At 38.8% G+C, this 10230-nt stretch overlaps 1 pseudogene; it reads left to right on the top strand.

Moving 5' to 3' along the window:
• Positions 1–4202: 4202 nt before the first annotated feature.
• Positions 4203–9536, top strand: LOC112405118 (pre-B-cell leukemia transcription factor 2 pseudogene; annotated as a pseudogene).
• Positions 9537–10230: the final 694 nt, after the last annotated feature.

Here is a 10230-nt window from a genome sequence, read left to right as displayed (position 1 = left end):
TAAATTAGAGACTAGAGATCATCTAGGTCAATAGATTGAAAAGCGTACTTTTCGGATTACTAAACCAGGGAAGATGAAGATATTCTTTAGGGCTATTCCAGTGGGTATGATGGAGGAAGATGGTCTGGATTTCTCATGCCAGGTTCAGCCATACCAGCTCTATTTTTATTTGTTGTATTCCCATGTGCAGAAGTAATTCTCTGAGATAAAAAATGTAAAACCACTGCAGTCCAGCTCTCAGACTTTCCAGAGGAACATGTTAAGGCCCAGAAAGAAGACGTAATCAGTGTGAAAGTTTACCCTCAGTATGACACAATACTTCATCATAATGATGTTAATTTGTTTGTTTCACACAAGTGTGAAACCCCTCACTGATTTGGCTTCTATCTACTTCTCTAGCATTCTTTCTGTCTCAGTCTCATGGGTCATCAGACTCCTACCTTGAAACTTTCTTTCCCCTAACTCAATCATGGAGCTCTAATACCACGTACAAGTTTCTTTCTCCCCATTTCCCTGTCTTAGAACGTGGTGTATTGCTCCATTCTGCCTGAATCATCTCTATTAGGAAACCTTCTCGGTATCGCCCCTTCCCCATCAACCCAGGCTGTGTTGGGTGTCCTCTTTAATGTTTCAATTGCCTCGTCTTTCTTTGCATCACAAATATGAAGGCTTACAGGTTGTAGTAAACTTGTGTTTGCTTTTCTTGTACTAAAGACTGAAAGACTCTGAGGGCAAGAAGCATGACAAATGTTTGGTATCCCCAGGGCCTGGCATAAACAGAAGGCATGCACCAAATATGTGTGGAGTGAAGGGACAGATGAATGAATCAATGAAATTTCTAAGTGAATGAGGGGTTTCTCTTTCACCAAAAGCATCAAATGAAAGATGAACTACACGCTAGTAATGTTAATGTTGGGATTAAAAGGGAAGTGGGAGAAAGATTGTGAAGGGCCTTTTATATCACGTGTAATAGGAGGACTAGAGAAGATTTTAAGCAGGGGAGGATACAAAAAAGTACCTTTAGAAAGATCTTTCTGGCTGATCTGTGGAATTGTAATTTCTTAACATGCAAAATTAGAAATAAAGAGATCACTTAGGAAGCAGGAAACTTTCAGTCATTTTGCATAGTTTCACCAATTAAAAAAAGTGAGAAGTAAAAGAAAAGTGAGATTTGGAAGCAGAAGCCCTGAGTTTAAATCCTGACATAGGGTATGGCTTCTACCATACACCCTAGGCCCATTATGTATTTTCTGAGATCCTCAGTGTTTTCACTTGTGAAATGAACATTATAATTCAAGCTTAACAGGAATAAAAAGATTAAATGGGGGAAACATGGTGGGGTATTGTAAACTATAATGCATTAACTAAATATGAGTTATATGATTGAAACCGATAATTTTCATTTTAAGCTGCTATAGTGACATATGTTTAACCCCCAAATCCTATGAATTTAAGTTTTATATTTAGCATTACAGAGACTCTACTAACATATATCTGATTGGTTCTCACTACACTACAACACTAAACTGGAAAAGCACACAATAAATGGAAAATATCCCAGTAAGAGGAAAAATCCTTGAAATCAGTTATCATGTTTATTTGAAAACTATTTGTTCCAGTTGTCTATTGCCATGTGCAAATCACTCCAAAATTTAGTGTCATAAAAAACAACTAATTATGCTCATGGATTCTGTGCGTCAGGGGTTTGGACAAGATGCAGTGAGAATGGTCTGTCTTTGCCATATGATGTCTGAGACTTCAGCTGGGGAGATTCAGATGACTGAAGGCTAGAATTATGGGGAGGTATCTAAACTCACATTTCTGAGGCTTGGACTGGGAAGATTGAAAGGCTGCGCACAGCTGGGCCTATTGGCAGCCTTCATGGAGCCTCTCCATGTGCCCTGGGCTTCTCTCACTATGGCCATCTTGAGGTAGTCAAACTTCTTACTTGCAACAAGAACAGGTGTTCTCACAAACAAAACAGCAGGTGCATGGACATTTGTCACTTAGCCTCAGAAATTACATAGGGTCACTGCCACTGTACCATATTGATCAAAGCAGACCCAGGGCAATCAAGAGATTCAAGGAGAGGAGAAAAAGACCTCACTTTTAATGGGAGGCATTCATGGACATGTTTTAAAATCTCCACACTGTTTCACGGATGGAACTTAAGAGGTGAATTTTTTAAGTAAAATATATGCTGATCAAACCACATATTATCCACATGAAAGTCATTGAAAAGAAAATAAGGATTTCCTTTGAACTTTAGTTTTTGTTTTTCTGATGAATTTTTCCCAGTGTTCCTCAATAAAATTGAGGTAGAGCGAAAAATGTAGTCCCCTGCAACACTGAGTAGGTCTGATCTTGCAAATTTATGTAAATTTTATTTTATAGTAATAATAATGCTTTCAATAATGATTGAGATAATTACAGGTATTATTAAATAACAACAGTTCAAAGTGGTATACAAATCCATTTACATATATTACAAGCTCACAACTTTAAGATGTACATACTCATTGTACCCATTTTAGAAATAAACTAATGAGGTTAGATGTTAAGAAATTTTTCCAACTTTTCTGTGTAATAAATAAAAATTTTAAATAATAGGTAATAAAATTTTAAATATCATTTTATAAACTTCAAAAAATGCATATTAAAAAGCAAAACAATAAACCCTCTTTAAACTAAAGTTAGAGCCACATGCACAGGGAATGTGAAAGTTCCTGGTAGAGGCAGCTAAACCAGACTGAAGAAATAAGAAGTTCCCTAGAGGGAATGGCATCTGAACTTAACCTTAAAGAGTAAGTAGTATTCATCTGGACAGCAGAGTAGACCATTCTGGTTTAAGAATGTAAATTAAGGGAGTGGTGAGAGACCTTGCTGGAGAGGTAGGCAAGAGTTAAATAACCAAGGAACTTACTTGTCACATTATATGTATTAGCTTTTATTTTCTAGTTAATGGGTGTAGTGCCCAAACATGGTAGTTTGTCTTGGACATCCTAGTCTGCCTATTGTTCCAGAACAATTAGTAACTGTGCCCCTTTCACTCACAAAATGCTCTAATTTCCTGTGGAAACAGAAGAATGGTGTGGCCCCTTTACCAGTCATCAATATTCTTTACAAAGAGGAAAGACATTTTTGACTTATGATTTAGAGAGATGATTTGCAAGGCCCTGGAAAGAGTGAAATTGATCAAGAAAGTTTTAGGCACACTAACAGACGTAGTAAGGTAGATAGCTGGGGGGAAGCAGCCGCAAGGCACAGGGATATTAGCTCGGTGCTTTGTGACAGCCTGGAAGGGTGGGATGGGGAGAGTGGGAAGGAGGGAGACGCAAGAGGGAAGACATATGGGAACATATGTATATGTATAGCTGATTCACTTTGTTATAAAGCAGAAACTAACACACCATTGTAAAGCAATTATACCCCAATAAAGATGTTTAAAAAAAATAAAAAATAAAAATAAAAATAAAAAAAAAGAAAGTTTTAGGGTTGACTGCAGAGATTCATGGGAGAAATTTTGAGATACTGAATTGTAATAGGAATAAGATGAAAGGTACAGATTGTAGATACCTAACCACATTTGTTGACTGGCTAGATGTAAAGAATGAAGGAGAGAAAAGAGGCAGCCCTGTCTCCTAGATGTTTTATGTAGGTGACTAGGTGGTGGTTAGATCTGAAATTGAGGTAGAGAACATCTTCCCTGTCATCTGTTTTGGGTTTATTATTGGTGATGGGTTTGGAGTGAATGATAAAACCCATCTTAAAGGATATATACTTTGTATGAATAAAATGAGACTTCTTGGATTTTATATAGAAATTAATGCTAAAAATAAAATAGAACAAGTATAAGAAATGAGGTGGATTTGATAGGGTACAAAGAAAGCAGCTTTATTCTTCTTTCCCACTATATTCTCTGACCTGAAATTTCAGGTTGGTCCTCAAAGCTTTCCCAGTAATTTCCAAGGTTTCGACAAACGTCCTCATTAAAAATGCCCAGTCCACACACAGCTGCGCTTGGGTGTCCTTTCTCTCTCTGACTCCATTTTCTCCGCAGCCGGGGGCTGGGGTCTCCTGTGGGGTGCCCAGCGGTACCCCAGATCTCCCTTCAGGGCCAGGATGAACCCCGGGGAGAGCCGGGAGCAGGGGAGATGGGCGGGGATTGGGACGGAGGGAGCAGCACACCCAGCGTTGGGGAGCCTGGGGGCCCTGGCGAACCTCTGGGTGGTGGAGACCCTGGTGGGGGTAGCGGGGTGTGGGGAGGTCGCGGGGACATTCTGTAGCAGGTAGGGACCATCACTGACCAGAGCCTGGACGAGCGAGGCCCAGGCCAAGAAACACGCCCTAAACTGCCACCAGATGAAACCTGCTCTCATTAACGTCCCTCGTGAAATCGAGGAGAAAACTGCACTCAGCATTCGAAGCTCCCAAGAGGAAGAGCCTGTGGACCTACAGCTGATGCACTTGGACACCATGCTTCTGGCAGAGGGTGTGGCTGACCCCGAGAAAGGGGATGGCTCAGGGTCAGCAGCTGCCACCACTGCAGCCTCCTGGGGAGGTGTGTCCCCTAACAACCCCATCGAACACTTGGACTATCGCAGCAAACTTGCCCAGGTACGCCACATGTACCACTCGGAGCTGGAGAAGTATGAGAAGGCACGAAGCAAGTTCACAGCCCACGTCATGAAACTGCTGAGGGAGCAAAGCCACACGCAGTTCATAGCACCCAAGGAGACGGAGCACATGGTGAGCGTCATCCACCGAAGTTCAGCGCCATCCAGAGGCAACTCAAGCAGAGCCCCTGCAAGGCGGCCATGATCCTGCATTCCGGTTCCTGGATGCCAGACGAAAAAACCGTAACTTCAAACAGGCCACTGAGATCCTGAATTAGTATTTCTACTCCCACCTGAGTAACCCATATCCTAGTGACGAGGCTAAGGAGGAGCTTGCCAAGAAGTGCGGAATCACTGCCTCTCAGTCCCCAACTGGTTTGGCAACAAGCAGATGCGCTATAAGAAAAATACTGGAAAGTTCCAAGAGGAGGCAAACATCTAGGCCATCAAGACCGCTGGTGAAGCCATCTGGTTCTGGGCTTTTGTTTGTTGGAAGATTTTTAATCACAGTTTCAATTTCATTACTTGTGATTGGTCTGTTCATATTTTCTGTTTCTTCCTGGTTCAGTCTTGGAAGGTTATACCTTTCTAAGAATTTGTCCATTTCTTCCAGGTTGTCCATTTTATTGGCATAGAGTTGCTTGTAGTAGTCTCTTAGGATGCTTTGTATTTCTGCGGTGTCTGTTGTAACTTCTCCTTTTTCACTTCTAATTTTATTGATTTGAGTCCTCTCCCTCTTTTTCTTGATGAGTCTGGCTAATGGTTTATCAATTTTGTTTATCTTCTCAAAGAAGCAGCTTTTAGTTTTATTGATCTTTGCTATTGTTTTCTTTGTTTCTATTTCATTTATTTCTGCTCTGATCTTTATGATTTCCTTCCTTCTGCTAACTTTGGGCTTTCTTTGTTCTTCTTTCTCTAGTTCCTTTAGGTGTAAAGTTAGATTGTTTATTTGAGATTTTTCTTGTTTCTTGAGGTAGGCTTGTGTAGCTATAAACTTCCCTCTTAGAACTGCTTTTGCTGCACCCCATAGGTTTTGGATCATCGTGTTTTCATTGTCATTTGTCTCTAGGTATTTTTTGATTTCCTCTTTGATTTCTTCAGTGATCTCTTGGTTATTTAGTAATGTATTGTTTAGCCTCCATGTGTCTGTGTTTTTTACGTTTTTTTCCCTGTAATTGATTTCTAATCTCATAGCATTGTGGTCAGAAAAGGTGCTTGATATGATTCCAATTCTCTTAAATTTACTGAGGCTTGATTTGTGACCCAAGACGTGATATATCCTGGAGAATGTTCCATGCGCACTTAGGAAGAAAGTGTAATCTGCTGTTTTTGGATGGAATGTCCTATAAATATCAATTAAATCTATCTGGTCTATTGTGTCATTTAAAGCTTGTGTTTCCTTATTAATTTTCTGTTTGGATGATCTGTCCATTGGTGTAAGTGAGGTGTTAAAGTCCCCCCTATTATTGTGTTACTGTTTTAGAACTGTTAGCAGTTGCCTTATGTACTAAGGTGCTCCTATGTTGGGTTCATGTATATTTATAATAGTTATATCTCCTTCTTGGATTGATCCCTTGATCATTATGTAGTGTCCTTCCTTGTCTCTTGTAACATTCTTTATTTTAAAGTCTATTTTATCTGATATGAGTATTGCTACTCCAGCTTTCTTTTGATTTCCATTTGCATGGAATATCTTTTTCCATCCCCTCACTTTCAGTCTGTATGTGTCCCTAGGTCTGAAGTGGGTCTCTTGTAGACAGCATATATATGGGTCTTGTTTTTGTATCCATTCAGCAAGCCTGTGTCTTTTGGTTGGAGCATTTAATCCATTCAAGTTTAAGGTAATTATTGATATGTATGTTCCTATGACCATTTTCTTAATTGTTTTGGGTTTGTTTCTCTTGGTCCTTTTCTTCTCTTGTGTTTCCCACTTAGAGAATTTCCTTTAGCATTTGTTGTAGAGCTGGTTTGGTGGTGCTGAATTCTCTTAGCTTTTGCTTGTCTGTAAAGCTTTTGATTTCTCCATCGAATCTGAATGAGGTCCTTGCTGGGTAGAGTAATCTTGGTTGTAGGTTCTTCCCTTTCATCACTTTAAGTATATCATGCCACTCCCTTCTGGCTTGTAGAGTTTCTGCTGAGAAATCAGCTGTTAACCTTATGGGAGTTCCCTTGTATGTTATTTGTCATTTTTCCCTTGCTGCTTTCAATAATTTTTCTTTGTCTTTAATTCTTGCCAATTTGATTAGTATGTGTCTCAGCATGTTTCTCCTTGGGTTTATCCTATATGAGTCTCGGCAATTCCTGGACTTGGGTGGCTATTTCCTTTCCCATGTTAAGGAAGTTTTTGACTATAATCTCTTCAAATATTTTCTCGGGTCGTTTCTCTCTCTCTTCTCCTTCTGGGACCCCTATAATGTGAATGTTGTTGTGTTTAATGTTGTCCCAGAGGTCTCTTAGGCTGTCTTCATTTCTTTTCATTCTTTTTTCTTTATTCTGTTCCACAGCAGTGAATTCTACCATTCTGTCTTCCAGGTCACTTATCCATTCTTTTGCCTCAGTTATTCTGCTATTGATTCCTTCTAGTGTATTTTTCATTTCAGTTATTGTATTGTTTATCTCTGTTTGTTCTTTAATTCTTCTAGATCTTTGTTAAATATTTCTTGCATCTTCTCAATCTTTGCCTCCATTCTTCTTCCGAGGTCCTGGATCATCTTCACTGTTGTTATTCTGAATTCTTTTTCTGGAAGATTGCCTATGTCCATTTCATTTAGTTGTTTTTTGGGGGTTTTATCTTGTTCCTTCATCTGGTACATAGCCCTCTGCCTTTTCATCTTGTCTATCTTTCTGTGAATGTGGTTTTTGTTCCACAGGCTGCAGGATTGTAGTTCTTCTTGCTTTTTCTGTCTGCCCTCTGGTCGCTGAGGCTATCTCCAGACAGCTTTATTACCTCAAAGGCATCTCATCTTAAACCAATAGCATCGGTTGGTGGGAAAAAAAAGTCCAGATCATAGTTTCATAGTGTTAACTTAAATTTCCTCTATACCAGGTTGGGCCAACTTATACTCAAAGTCTGCAGTGAGCTGGCTGAGCTAACGGTGAGAGTGGGAAAAGGGACTGGGGGCACCCTTAATTTCTCTTCTCTTCCCCCAACTTATTCTTCTTCACATCTTCCTCTACTATGCTGATTCTTGGTCCTCCAGGGATGGGCAGAAGAGCAAAGTGAAATTAGGACAGACAAAGTGCTGCATGAGAGAATTGTAAGTTTTACCAGGGTTCTCTGGATGAAGAATACTTCTACATTATGGAATCTTTTGTCTTTTGGAGTACTTTTGCAGGTTCCCTGGAGCTTACCACCTCTAGGGTTCTGTAAGTATAGTTTGCTGATAAAGGCAGTGCTCCCTCTGTCTGCTTAGACCTCCCCTCACTGCCTACTTTCCAGTAGAGTCTTCACAGTTACATGAAACCCATTTGAGTAAAGCCCATTTTAAGACTCCCTAACAAAGACATGAGGGACAAAACATCTTGTCTACCATGGTGGGAATGTGACTCATTCCTATAAGAGGATGCTATCTTCATTCTGCTACCATATGTCTCTCTAGCCAGCCTCACTCTTATAGAATTTTTCTGACCTGAGCCCCTATATTCCTCAAACTCTAGAGGAATCTCATAATCTCTGAGTGTGGTTCCTTGAAGTCCTTCTGTTTGATTAGAGAAGGACATGGAGGAAGGCAGAGAAGATGCCCTAGTCTTCCAATATGTCCCTCCTTAAAAGAATTCTCTACAGTCTGCTTGATGGATTTCCTACCTTCCCCTCATACATTCTTCACCTAAGTAATGAGCCAATGGCTGCTAGTCTGGTTTCTTTATTTCTTAGCATATCTTGCATAGATATCTGATCTGAAATCTATTTTTTTCTGTTTTTTTGAGTCTAAGCCTAAAAACCTTTAAGACAATAAGGAAATTTGCATTTAATAGTCAGATATATTTCCTAATGTGTCAATTGTATAGGCTACTGAACTAAAATAATAAACATAAACTAAATTATATTTAAGAATAAGAAAAAAGACGAAAAATATTTTAAAAAATTTAAACATATTTTTATTAAGTGTAAAATCTATTTTATCACAGTAAAAATATTAATAGCTTCTTACTGAGTATAACATGATTGATTTTTTAAAAATATTTTGAAAATCTGAATATAGTCTCCATGTTACAGTGACCAAATATCTGGATTTTAAGTTCAGCTTATTTTTATAGGTGATATTAATGACTTTTGTGACTGAAAGATAGTAACTCTCAATAGTACACAGGTATAAGGAGAAGTACATGATTTGTTGTGTTTACTATATTACTCAATCATGATGCATACTTTTTAATCACATCTACGAATTATGGAACGATTTTTATTGAATTTTTATCTGTAACATTTCTATGTTTGGTTATATAGCTCAGTTTTTCTCAAACAAATTGGAAAGGCTTATAATTCAGTGTATTTTAACACATGGGTTCAAGACATGCTGAAGCTTTTTCTTGAGCATAGATTAGAAAATTCTGTTTCCATTTTTACTGTGCACATATGAAAGTTGATTTGGTAACAAAATCACGAAATGATCAAAACACTTCCAAGCATTCGTTTTCTAAATACTTTTTCCCTGTATACGTTTTTTTAATAATGGTGATTTTCTCACTCCCTGTTAAAGCAGAAAGTGACTCAAAGGGAAAGATTAAGTGGTCATTTTTCAGAATTATTTTATAAGCTGCATAGTTTTGACAGCCAGCCATCATAAAAAATATTAAATGATTTTCTCTCTTTTTAAAAAAAAATATATATTTATTTATTTATGTATTTATTTTTGGCTGTGTTGGGTCTTCGTTTCTGTGCGAGGGCTTTCTCTAGTTGCGGCGAGCGGGGGCCACTCTTCATCGCGGTGCATGGGCCTCTCTTTTTGCGGAGCACAGGCTCCATACGTGCAGGCTCAGTATTTGTGGCTCACTGGTCCAGTTGCTCTGCGGCATGTGGGATCTTCCCAGACCAGCGCTCAAACCCGTGTCCCCTGCACTGGCAGGCAGATTCTCAACCACTGCACCACCAGGGAAGCCCTTGTCTCTTTTAATAGCTGTTTTTTAAAAAAAAAGGTGAATACTTTTTTTCACTCTGCATTTGATTTACTTATTTATTCATTTATTTATTTTTACAGTGAGCTGGCCAATGAACCTCACTTAATACAAAAGATTCTCATAGCTTCTCTGTCATTCAAAGTTTGTCTTTGTTATTGTTGTTATCCTCCTTGAACTGTCTGTAGCACCTGTTATTATTCTAATTTCAACTTATTTGCTTCAATAGCTTCCCTGCTAAGACTCATTGAATGGATTTCCAAGTGTAGTGATAGCTTTTCAGCTTTACTCCACAGTAGATCTCTTTTTCTGTCTATCTTGCTCTCAATTCCAGTCCGATAAACTGCTCCATTAGTGGTTGTCCTTGCAGTTAAAATTTTTCTTCCCCACTTAAAGCTTTTTTCCCCTTCACTTACTACTGTTGAGGACATGCTTTTTGGATACATTGTTTCTTTTCTAGCTGCTTTAGTTGTTATTTTTATATGTGAAATGCTATCTA

Source organism: Neophocaena asiaeorientalis, unplaced genomic scaffold, assembly GCF_003031525.2.
Source record: "Neophocaena asiaeorientalis asiaeorientalis breed wild unplaced genomic scaffold, Neophocaena_asiaeorientalis_V1.1 scaffold268, whole genome shotgun sequence".
NCBI classification, from domain to species: domain Eukaryota; kingdom Metazoa; phylum Chordata; class Mammalia; order Artiodactyla; family Phocoenidae; genus Neophocaena; species Neophocaena asiaeorientalis.
Note: the sequence above shows the minus strand (reverse complement) of the source record. Positions and strands in the feature narration are given on the sequence as shown.